Below are 13,204 nucleotides of genomic sequence, written 5' to 3'. Positions count from 1 at the left end.
ACAACACCAAGGAAAAAGGGAGAGAAAACAATAGAGGTTGTATCTCATGAAGGCACCCCTACCCCTTCTTTTATATTCCTTGGCCTAGGCAAATTAGGAAATTTATTTACAATAAAATTTCCTTAATTTCCTTGACATGATTTATTTGAGAAAAATAAAATAAAATTTCCCAAATAAACTCTAATGGCCGGCCACATCAAGAGGAAGCAAATTGGACAAGTTTCAATCAACAATTAAAACTTTCCTTATTTGTTTCCGGAAATTTTAAAAAATAAAATTTCTCTTTAAAAATCTCTTCATGGTTAATAAAAGGAAATATCTATAATTTTAATTTTATTAACATGTGAATAATTTTAAAGAGAAAATAAAACATCTCTCCAATCTACAAATAAGGAAAGAGATCTAATCTCTTTCTTTAATCTTTTGTAAATCTTTTACAAGAGAGATATTTTAATTTTAATTCTCTTCAAATTAAATCTTCCACATAATAATAAACATTAAAATTAAATTTTCTTTTTAATTAATTATGGCCGGCCCTACTAGCTTGGGTTCAAGCTAGGGCCGGCCACCTTAAACCCAAGCTTAGGCCGGCCCTAGCTTGGTTCCCAAGCTAGCTTGGCCGGCCCCCTTTAGGTGGGTATAGAAGGTGGGTATATGTGGGTATAGTACTCTATAAATAAGAGGCTACGATAGGGACCGAGAGGAGGAATTGGTTTTGGTCTCCCGATAAAATTAAGCATCCCGTGTTCGCCCCGAACACACAACTTAATTTTATCAATGATAATTCATTCCACTAGAGAACTATCATTGAACTACCGCACCAATCCCAAATTACATTTTTGGGCTCCTTCTTATTATGAGTGTGTTAGTCTCCCTGTGTTTAAGATATCGAATGTCCACTAATTAAGTGAGTTACTGACAACTCATTTAATTAATGTCTAAGTCCAAGAGTAGTACCACTCAACCTTATCGTCATGTCGGACTAAGTCCACCTGCAGGGTTTAACATGACAATCTTTATGAGCTCCTCTTGGGGACATTATCAACCTAGTATCTCTAGGACACAGTTTCCTTCTATAATCAACAACACACACTATTAGTGATATCATTTCCCAATTTATCGGGCTTATTGATTCATCGAACTAAATCTCACCCATTGATAAATTAAAGAAATAAATATCAAATATATGTGCTTGTTATTATATTAGGATTAAGAGCACACACTTCCATAATAATCGAGGTCTTTGTTCCTTTATAAAGTCAGTATAAAAGGAACGACCTCAAATGGTCCTACTCAATACACTCTGAGTGTACTAGTGTAATTATATAGTCAAGATAAACTAATACCTAATCACACTACGACCTTCTAATGGTTTGTTCCTTTCCATTCTGGTCGTGAGCTACTGTTTATAATTTATAAGGTACTGATAACATCATCTTCTGTATGTGACACCACATACTATGTTATCTACAATATAAATTAAATGAACAACTACAAACAAATGTAGATAATTAGACCAAATGTGATTCTTTATTCATAATGAATGTTTACAAAGCTTAGGCTTTCAGTATACACTCCAACAATCTCCCACTTATACTAATGACTAAGCTGCCATATCTTCTACCATACATCTGATTCCCATTCCTTCCACATGCCGATCGAAAGCTTTCGCCGGAAGGGCCTTAGTGAAAGGATCTGCCAGGTTATCCGCTGATGCAATCTTGGCGATGACAACTTCTCCTCGCTTCACGATATCTCTTATCAAGTGGTACTTGCGCTCTATATGTTTACTTGCCTTATGGGCTCGTGGTTCCTTCGAGTTTGCAACTGCACCACTATTATCACAATAAATTGTGATGATTTTGGGCAAACCAGGAATCACATCTAAGTCCATTAGAAAGTTCCTGAGCCATACTGCTTCTTTAGCTGCCTCAGAGGCTGCTACATACTCAGCTTCCATGGTTGAGTCCGAAACGCATTTCTGCTTAACACTCCTCCATGAAATGGCTCCACCTCCTAAAGTAAACACATAGCCTGATGTAGACTTACTGTTATCCCTATCTGATTGGAAATCTGAATCCGTGTAACCCGGAGCACATCATGCTTGGTAAACTAGCATATAATCCCTAGTCCTTCTCGGTACTTTAATATATGCTTTATGATAGTCCAATGTCCTTGTTACTCGATATATCTGACCATGCCTACGGCAAAACAAATATCGGTCTCGTACTAAGCATTGCATACATTAGGCTTCCTCCAGCCGAAGGAACCGCTTTCATGTCCTCTATCTCTTTTGATGTCTTTGGAGACATCTCTTTAGATAGAGCTACTCCATGTCTAAAGGTAAGAAACCTTTCTTGGAGTCTTGCATGCTAAAACGAGCAAGGATTGTATCTATATATGAAGCTTGGGATAGACACAACATTCTTTTCTTACGATCCTTATAACTTTGATCCCAAGAATGTGTGCACATTCTCCTAAGTCCTTCATATCAAATTGTTTGGACAACCATACCCTTCGTCGATAATACCTTGACATTGTTGCCAATTAACAAAATATCATCTACGTATAGTACAAGAAATACCACAACGTTTCCGTTACACTTCTTATATACACAAGACTCATCCGGACTTTGAATAAATCCATATGGATTACTTCATTAAACCGGATGTTCCAAGATTTGAAGCTTGCTTCAGTCCATAAATGGACCGATTGAGCTTGCATACTAGATGCTCTTTGCCTTTTCAATAAATCCTTCGGTTGCTTCATATGGATGTTCTCTTCAAGACTTCCATTAAGGAAAGTGTCTTGACATCCATTTGCCAAATCTCATAATCCATATGAGCAAAGAATGGATAAGAGTATCCGGATAGACTTAAGCATGGCTACCGGTGAAAAGGTTTCCTCATAATCGATTCCCTCTTTCAGTGTACCCTTTCGCAACAAGCCTAGCTTTGAAGGTTTCTACCTTCCGTCATCCCTCTTTTCCTTTTGTAGATCCACTTGCATCCAACGGCTTTTACACCATCGGTGGTTCTACAAGCTCCTGACCTTATTAGAGTACATGGACTCTATTTGAGAATTCATTGCCTTTTGCCAAGATCTCATCTATATCTTGGAGTGCTTCATCATATGAGGGATCGGGTTCATGTTTCCGGTCCGAAGTCCCAGACTCTCCCAAGGAACAAAGCCTCCGAACGATCGGAGGCCTCCATCTCTTATTGCGGTTCTTTATTTTTCACTGTGTGCGTGCGATCATCTTTTCATTCTTGTGTTAAATAAATGTATCCTCTTCCTCTTCTAATTTCTTCCCGATCTTGCTGTAAATTATAGATCAGATACTAATGCTTACGAGGTGAATACGTATAGAAATCATGGTGAAGATACACTCTGTTCTTCATGCGAGATTCTAACTTATGCATATGAGAGTTTGAATATGGTGGATTACTACTACAATAATATGTCTTAGACTGGGTTTCGCCCATTCCACAATTCTATGGGAGTAGAAGAAACGATTTAGAAGGTACTAAGTTCGGAACGTATATCTGCTGTTTCAGAGCATATCCCCAAACGAATTTGGTAATCTGAATAACTCATCATCGATCTAACCATCTCCATAAGAGTCCTATTCCTTCGTTCGCCACACCATTCTGTTGGGGTGTTCCAGGTGCAGTTGGGATTGAATCCGACCTCGATAAGTAATTCCTAAACTCTCTAAGAGGTATTCGCCACCACGATCAGATCGTAGTGTCTTGATACTTTTACCTAATCGCTTCTCCACATCACCTTGTATTCTTTGAACTTGTCAAAGCATTCGGACTTGCGCATTAGGTAAATGTATCCATATCTTGAATAATCGTCATGAAAGAGACAAAATATTCAAAACCTCCTCTTGCCAGGACAGACATAGGACCACACAAATCAGAGTGAACCAACTCTAATACTTCTTTGGCTCTATACCCTTGGCCTTGAGCGGCCTCTTGGTCATTTACCTTCTAAGCAAGATTCACAAGTTGGAAAATTTTCCAACTCTAATGAACAAAGTCCATCGGCTATAAGCCTCTGAATCCTACTTAGTTAATATGACCAAGCCTTAGATGCCAAAGATATGCTTGTTTCATTTCAAGGTTCTTTTCTCTTATTAGAATTAGAAGATGAATTATAAATTTCCATGTTTTGCTTTGTGGAAGAATTTGGATTTAAAATATACAAATTGCCAACTAATGCACCAGAGCAGATAATCACTTTATTTCTTTTAATAACTACATCGTTACTGAAAGAAACTGAATATCCATCTAAAAACAGTTTAGAAACTGAAATTAAATTCTTTCTAAAACCGGGTACATAAAGACAATTTCTTAAAACCAAATTTCTATTTCTACTAAAAGATAAGTAGACGTCTCCCACCAGATGCCACCTTAGTAGCATTGCCCATGTAGATAATCTCCTTGAGATAGTCGTCGGGTTTCTGGAACCCTGCAAGGAATTATGGACATGATCGGTGGCTCCGTATCTACACACCAGGTCTTGGTAGATAACACCGCTAAACATGTTTCAACAACTAGAGTATGAGATATACCTTTGTTTTGGTTCTTACGAGGGCAGTCCACCTTCCAATGTCCTGCCTGCTTGCAGATGAAGCACTTGCCCTTCGGCTTCTTCATTCCAGCTTTAAATCCGTACTCGAGATTTATTCACTTTCTTTGCTAACCAGTTTGTTTCTTCTTCTTCTTACCTTCGGTTTAGAAGTAGAACCATTTTAGATAGTGAATTTGAGCATTGTGACGAAATAACCCTTTTCTGTCAGTGGTTCCCCTAATGAATAAATCCTTTTATTCATATTATAGTTCAGTCGAACTGCTCAAAACTTCTAGGTAGGGTTTGGAGGATCATATCGATCTGGGTTTCCCATCAATTTCTCCTCCAAGGATCCGTATCGTTCGGATAAGCCATCATGTTTAGGATATGATCCCTTACGAGTACCCTCTGCATGGTGGTGTCATTATCTTTCTCATAGCTTCTTGTCTAGAAGCCCTATCACGATGACCAAAGAGTTCCTTGAGATTGTTCATAATATCATAAGTCGTTGGTAAATCTTTATCTTGATGTTGCAATACATTTGACATTGAAGCCAAAATGTAACACCATGTCATCATCTGCTTTACCCATTTCCTATGATATTCAATCTCCTCTTGGGTAGATTCACCGATGGGTGCATCAGTACAATGCTCGGTCAGTACAAATTTATAGCTTTCAGAACATTCTTTTCCAATCTATGTAATTTGGTCCAGTAAGTCTATTTTGTTGAAGTATGATGGGCAATGGGTTGAAAGTCATCCTAAGAATCACAAATAACTTTTGGTTAGAGCTCTAAATTTAGAATAATATTGATTCCTCAAACAATACTATTTTAAATTAACCAACACCTTAAAACACCGTAAATTTTGTATGCCACGATAGTGTGGACGTATACAAATTCAACATTTGTAAAAGGAGGGTTAAACCCATTAATTTTATTATCTTGTCAACCTAACTTTTTGATAAATAAAATTAATAGATGGTCTCCTTTGGTCACACGAATAATAGCAGTGACTCCGATGGGGATGATACTATTAGACGTGCCTAAGTGTACACCATTACTTGACACTAAGTCCATTAATAAGATTGTGCCCCTTCCGATGGGGAAGATCACACGCTCTTAATTAACTTCCTATAGTCATCCGAAATGGAAGTTTGTTCTAGTGATCCACAAACAAGCTCATCCGATATGGAGGAAGGCACTCAGAGCCAACGCGCAAGCTTGTTTGCATCACTTACAAACCAGTAATGGAGACCATGGGATTTACTTAAAATCCCTCTCCCACTTAGTTATTTATAAATGAGGAATTTTAACTATGCTAGCCTACTAAACTTGTAAACTAACATGCACAAAATATAAAAGCAATAAATAGAAAATCTAATTTTCAACTATTATGGCTTTTATCTTTAATTGTCCTCCGTGTGTTGTCATCCAAGCTGCTGCCATATTTGGCCACCGCCATCGGGTCTAACTGTCGCATCCATCTTGCTCCGAGTTCCGCTGCGCCTCTGGTCCTTAGAAGGTTCCACGCTTTGCAAGATTCGATCCATGACATAAATAGAATTTACATTTTGATCCTATATTCCATAAAAGGAATGTACATGTATCTAGATCAAAATAAAATCCTAATAAAACTAAATACAGCTCCTGCTGTATTTTAATACAATCATGCACACACATATAAATTTCCCTTGACATGTCCAAGGGTCCAATCACACATAATTAACTAAAAGCCATAATAGTTGGATCCTGCATCCATAGAGTTAGCACATCCTACTATTAACACCTAAATTATGTATGACATGTGCATAATTAAACTAAATACCAAATACAGAGGCAAAACCCTAGCTCGATACCAATTGTTGGTTGCTACTCGGAAAGCCTATAGGTTCCACTGCAAAAATTTTGTACAAAGATCTGAACCTTTCCTAGCTACCATGTGTTCTTTTAAATTAAATTTTGGATCTCTGCGGAACTTAACACGTTTGATCCAAAACTTAATCTATTTGTTCTTTTAGGTTTTGACTTGGATCTCTGGAACTTAACACGTTCGACCCAAGTCTCCTTAAGTTATTAATTCCATTAAATATTAATTTCCATAAAAAGTTCCCAGTACTGACGTGGCGAGGCACATGGCCTTCTTGGATATGGGAGCAACCACCACCGACTAGACAAAACCTTTTATGGAAAGCTAATATTTAATTTCCTAAAATAACTTTAGATTAACCGAAAAGAACAATCAAATCACAAGGAAAAAGAAAACAAAAGAACACAACATCGAAAAACATATTCGAAATACTAGAATCGCATGCCTCTTGTATTTGGTATTATTTCCAAAAATAACTAGCATGATGCGGAAATAGAAATTACTAGTTATACCTTGTAGAAAAACCTCTTGATCTTCTACCGTATTCCTCTTCTAACCTCGGACGTTGTGTGGGCAACGATCTACCAAGATGAGAAACCACCAACCACCTTCTTCTCGTCCAAGCAAGGTTCGGCCACAAAGGAAGAACTTTACCAAAGAAGAAAATCAAAATACTAACCAAGCTCCAAGAGATGCTAGCTTTCTCTCCTTCTTCTTCTTCTTCTTCTCCAAGTAGTATCCGGCCACCACAAGAACTCCAAGAAAGATGAAGTATTCGGCCACCACAAGAGGAAGAGAGGGAGAGGGTAATGGGCCACACCAAGGAAAAAGGGAGAGAAAACAATAGAGGTTGTATCTCATGAAGGCACCCCTACCCCTTCTTTTATATTCCTTGGCCTAGGCAAATTAGGAAATTTATTTACAATAAAATTTCCTTAATTTCCTTGACATGATTTATTTGAGAAAATAAAATAAAATTTCCCAAATAAACTCTAATGGCCGGCCACATCAAGAGGAAGCAAATTGGACAAGTTTCAATCAACAATTAAAACTTTCCTTATTTGTTTCCGGAAATTTTAAAAAATAAAATTTCTCTTTAAAAATCTCTTCATGGTTAATAAAAGGAAATATCTATAATTTTAATTTTATTAACATGTGAATAATTTTAAAGAGAAAATAAAACATCTCTCCAATCTACAAATAAGGAAAGAGATCTAATCTCTTTCTTTAATCTTTTGTAAATCTTTTACAAGAGAGATATTTTAATTTTAATTCTCTTTTAAATTAAATCTTCCACATAATAATAAACATTAAAATTAAATTTTCTTTTTAATTAATTATGGTCGGCCGTACTAGCTTGGGTTCAAGCTAGGGCCGGCCACCTTAAACCCAAGCTTAGGCCGGCCCTAGCTTGGTTCCCAAGCTAGCTTGGCCGGCCCCCTTTTGGTGGGTATAGAAGGTGGGTATATGTGGGTATAGTACTCTATAAATAAGAGGCTACGATAGGGACCGAGAGGAGGAATTGGTTTTGGTCTCCCGATAAAATTAAGCATCCCATGTTCGCCCCGAACACACAACTTAATTTTATCAATGATAATTCATTCCACTAGAGAACTATTATTGAACTACCGCACCAATCCCAAATTACATTTTTGGGCTCCTTCTTATTATGAGTGTGTTAGTCTCCCTGTGTTTAAGATATCGAATGTCCACTAATTAAGTGAGTTACTGACAACTCATTTAATTAATATCTAAGTCCAAGAGTAGTACCACTCAACCTTATTATCATGTCGGACTAAGTCCACCTGCAGGGTTTAACATGACAATCTTTATGAGCTCCTCTTGAGGACATTATCAACCTAGTATCACTAGGACACAGTTTCCTTCTATAATCAACAACACACACTATGAGTGATACCATTTCCCAATTTATCGGGTTTATTGATTCATCGAACTAAATCTCACCCATTGATAAACTAAAGAAATAAATATCAAACATATGTGCTTGTTATTATATTAGGATTAAGAGCACACACTTCCATAATAACTGAGGTCTTTGTTCCTTTATAAAGTCAGTATAAAAGGAACGACCTCAAATGATCCTACTCAATACACTCTGAGTGTACTAGTGTAATTATATAGTCAAGATAAACTAATACCTAATCACACTACGACCTTCTAATGGTTTGTTCCTTTCCATTCTGGTCGTGAGCTACTGTTTATAATTTATAAGGTACTGATAACATCATCTTCTGTATGTGACACCACATACTATGTTATCTACAATATAAATTAAATGAACAACTACAAACAAATGTAGATAATTAGACCAAATGTGATTCTTTATTCATAATGAATGTTTACAAAGCTTAGGCTTTCAGTATACACTCCAACACCTCTACCCCCTCTTTTATAATCCTTGGTCTTGATAAATAAGGAAAATTTAATAAAAACTTCCTTAATTATTTTGCCATTGAAAAGGAAAATTTATTTAATTAAAATAATTTTCTCTTTTCAAATTATAATGGCCGGCCACTCTTCTCCCCAAAACAAGGAGAGTTTTAATTAAAACAAAAATTAAAACTTCCTAATTTGTTTCTAGAAATTTATAAAAATTTCTCCAATAATTTTAATCCCTTCATGATTGGTTAATAAAAAGAAATTTTATAAATTAAAATATTTCTTTTAAACATGTGGATAATTTCCAAAAATGAAAGTTATCTCTAAAAATTAAAATCTCCTTTCAATCTACAAATAAGGAAAGATATTAAATCTTTTCTTAATCTTTTATAGAAACTAATAAAAGAGAATTTTTAATTTTCAAACTTTCTTTTAAATCATGAATATAATTAAAAGGAAAGTTTTTACCAAAATTAAAATCAACCTTTTAATCTACAAATAAGGAAAGAGATTTTAACTCTTCTCTTAATCTTTTGTAGAATCTTATAAAAGGAAGGATTTAAATTTTTAAACTCTCTTTTAAATTATATTATCCACATAAGAAAAATTTTAAAATTAAAATTCCTTTTTATTTTAATAGGGACGGCCACATGAATTCACCCATGAACATACCAATGGCCGGCCCTAGCTTGGTCTCCAAGCTAGCTTGGCCGGCCCCTATAGGATAGGTAAGAAGGTGGGTATAGGTGGGTATAGTACTCTATAATTAAGAGGCTACGATAGGGACCGAGAGGAGGAATTTGTTTTGATCTCCCGATAAAATTAAGCATCCTGTGCTCGCCCCGAACACACAACTTAATTTTATCAATTATAATTCATTCCACTAGAGAACTATTATTGAACTACCGCACCAATCCCAAATTACATTTTGGGCTCCTTCTTATCATGAGTGTGTTAGTCTCCCTGTGTTTAAGATAACAAATGTCCACTAATTAAGTAAGTTACTGACAATTCACTTAATTAATATCTAGCTCCAAGAGTAGTACCACTCAACTTCATCGTCATGTCGGACTAAGTCCACCTGCAGGGTTTAACATGACAATCCTTATGAGCTCCTCTTGGGGACATTCTCAACCTAGATCACTAGGACACAGTTTCTTCTATAATCAACAACACACACTATAAGTGATATCATTTCCCAACTTATCGGGCTTATTGATTCATCGAACTAAATCTCACCCATTGATAAATTAAAGAAATAAATATCAAATATATGTGCTTGTTATTATATTAGGATTAAGAGCACACACTTCCATAATAACTGACGTCTTTGCTTCTTTATAAAGTCAGTATAAAAGAAACGACCTCTAATGGTCCTACTCAATACACTCTAAGTGTACTAGTGTAATTATATAGTTAAGATAAACTAATACCTAATTACACTACAACCTTCCAATGGTTTGTTCCTTTCCATTATGGTCGTGAGCTACTGTTTATAATTTATAAGGTACTGATAACATGATCCTCTGTGTGTGACACCACACACCATGTTATCTACAATATAAATTAATTGAACAACTACATTTATCATAAATGTAAACATTTGACCAATGTGATTCTTATTTCTAGATAAATGTTTATACCAAAAGCTAGGCTTTTAGTATACACTCTAACACAAAGAAGGTTACAAGGAAAGTTATTCCTAAAAGTGACCAAGGCTTCTAAGAAGCCTAGAAAGGTCTTAGGAAGGTATATAGGGAAGTCATCCCTAGTGAGTACCTAGAGCATCCAAGGAGCACCAATAGGTTTTGGGTTCCTAGGAACATATTCTCTACACCCTAAATAGGTTTAGAGAGTGTCAACTCAAATTGTAAGGGTAGTTAATCCAACCTTGTTAAAGTTGATACTTGAGAGCATTTTCAAGGTTATTGTTAACCTTTGAAAATGAAAAGGATTATGGGGTTACTCTTTCAAAGAGTAATATATGTGTCAAAATTTGTAGAGTTGAACTTAATCTAAATTGGCACACTTAAGAAAAGTATAAGAAAAATCAAGTTAGAACTTTGATACTTTCTTAAGGAATTAAGAGAAAACCCACGCTTTAATTAAATGTGATTAAGCCTTGAAGAGCAAAAAGGTGCCAAGTTTTGAGGAATCATATTTAATGTAAGTTGGTACACTTGGAAAAAAAAAAGGATAAGAAATGTCGAGTTGAGATATTAGTATGATCTTGAGGAATTAAGAGCAAACTTAAGTCTCAATCTAAACGTTTAATCCTTAAGAGGAGTGATACGTGTCAACATTTGAGGAGTTGAATTTATTTTAAATTGACACACTTGAGAGAATCAAAAGTAATGCCAAATTTAAAATTCGACATTTTCTTATGGAATTAAGGGAGATGTAAACCTTAATCCAAATTGTCACTCTTGCAAAGTGTAACATGTGCCAAATCTTAAGGAATTATGTGTGAATTAAATTGACACAATTTGAAGAATCATATGAACTACCAAGTTGGGATTTTGGTATGTTCCTAGGGAGCCAAGGGCAAATCCGAGGCTCAAAATATAAGGTGATTACCTCTTTGGAAGGATAAATATGCCAAAATTTGAGAAATGTGCTTAATTTTAATTGGCATAAATAAATCAAGAGATTAAAGAAATGCCAAGTTGGGGTTTGATATTTTCTTGATGAAATTGGGCAATCTAGGTTAAATTTTGAGTTAGCTAGGGTTAAGAATACTTAGATAGGTAATTTAGGTAAATTTTATGTATGCTAACTTGCTATGATTGTTTGCCCATCATATGCCATGACATTATATTTAACATTCACATTTTATTATGAAAAATACAAAATACCATGTCATGTCATACATACATCATGTAGCTATAACATGCTTTGCTTTTGAAAATTGCTTATTTTGATGTATGTCATTAATCATCATGCAGTATGTCAATTTCCTTGTAATTAAGGACAAAAGACATTTATTATGTATGGAAGTGGCCCAACAAGAGGGATTATATCAAGTGACATCCTAGATGGATGATCATAATTTTTACAATGCCTAGATAGAGATGCATGATCCCTTAGTTTAGGGTAAGACCAAATATACATCTCACAAAGAGCTATAATGTGACTTGTATGTGTTTTAAATACACGTTAAATACAAGTGAGATGTTAAGATGGTGAACAAAACTCAAGATGTTGATCTAGTGCATCTTGTTGAGTTTTACGTTCATCAAAACACATAGTTATGTGTCTTCCAATCATTGGGAAAGCTAATGTACAAGTCATGTGCATTGAGCCCAAAGAATGTGGTTGGATATTGGTTTTGAAAATAATTTCAAAATGCTTTTGAAAAACCTTAGTGAAGACTATCTTTTGATAGTAATCATTATTGGAAAGTTAGACACAAACTAGGAGAAAACATGGAAGTTTTCAAGAGTTTTCAAATTTGTGTTAATCTTTGAAAATAGGAAGTATTTTCATAGAAAACTATTTTTTCCTGATAAAGTATACCCTAAATAATGTCTACATGAGTTTTCATGAATTTTAGAATTTTGTAGAATTTTTGGGGAGTTTCTGAAATTCACAGAAAGTAAATTTCAGAATTTCAGCATTCCAATCGATCACCCGATTGATTGGATGGGCTCAATCGATCGGGTGATCGATTGAAAGCGGTTTTCTCGCAAGCAGAAGCTTGCTGGATCGATCCACCAATCGATCCAAGCAGCGTGAATCGATCCATTGCTCGATTGACACGCTGAATATGGCTGAAAAAGTCTATTTTCAGTGATTTAAGCCAATCTTCGTCTAGGTAACCACTCCAAACCCCTTGGAATATATTTGTATACATTTAGGGTGAGTTTTCATGATGAAAACAAGTATGGATTGGTTAAGAAAAATCAAAGTGAAGTTTTGGTTGAGGTTTAGTTTCATTATTGAATTTTGAACCTCAAAACTTTGAGTTTTGGTTTTCTTAATTATTTAGGAACCCCAAGTCATTGTTGGTGCAATGATAAAAGTTTGACCATGTTTTTAGGGGGAGTTACTGTTGGTTGCTACTCGGAAAGCCTAGAGGTTCCACTGTACAAAAATTTTGTACAAAGGTCTGAACCTTTTCCTAGCTACCATGTGTTCTTTTAAATTAAATTTTGGATCGCCTGCGGAACTTAACACGTTTGATCCAAAACTTAATCTATTCGTTCTTTTAGGTTTTGACTTGGGTCTCCTGCGGAACTTAACACGTTCAACCCAAATCACCTTAAGTTATTAATTCCATTAAATATTAATTTCCATAATTGGTTCCCAGTACTGACGTGGCGAGGCACATGACCTTCTTGGATATGGGAGCAACCACC

This window comes from Zingiber officinale, chromosome 1B, assembly GCF_018446385.1.
Source record: "Zingiber officinale cultivar Zhangliang chromosome 1B, Zo_v1.1, whole genome shotgun sequence".
Classification (NCBI taxonomy): Eukaryota; Viridiplantae; Streptophyta; class Magnoliopsida; order Zingiberales; family Zingiberaceae; genus Zingiber; species Zingiber officinale.
The sequence above is the reverse complement of the archived record's forward strand: the minus strand, read 5'-3'. Positions refer to the sequence as shown.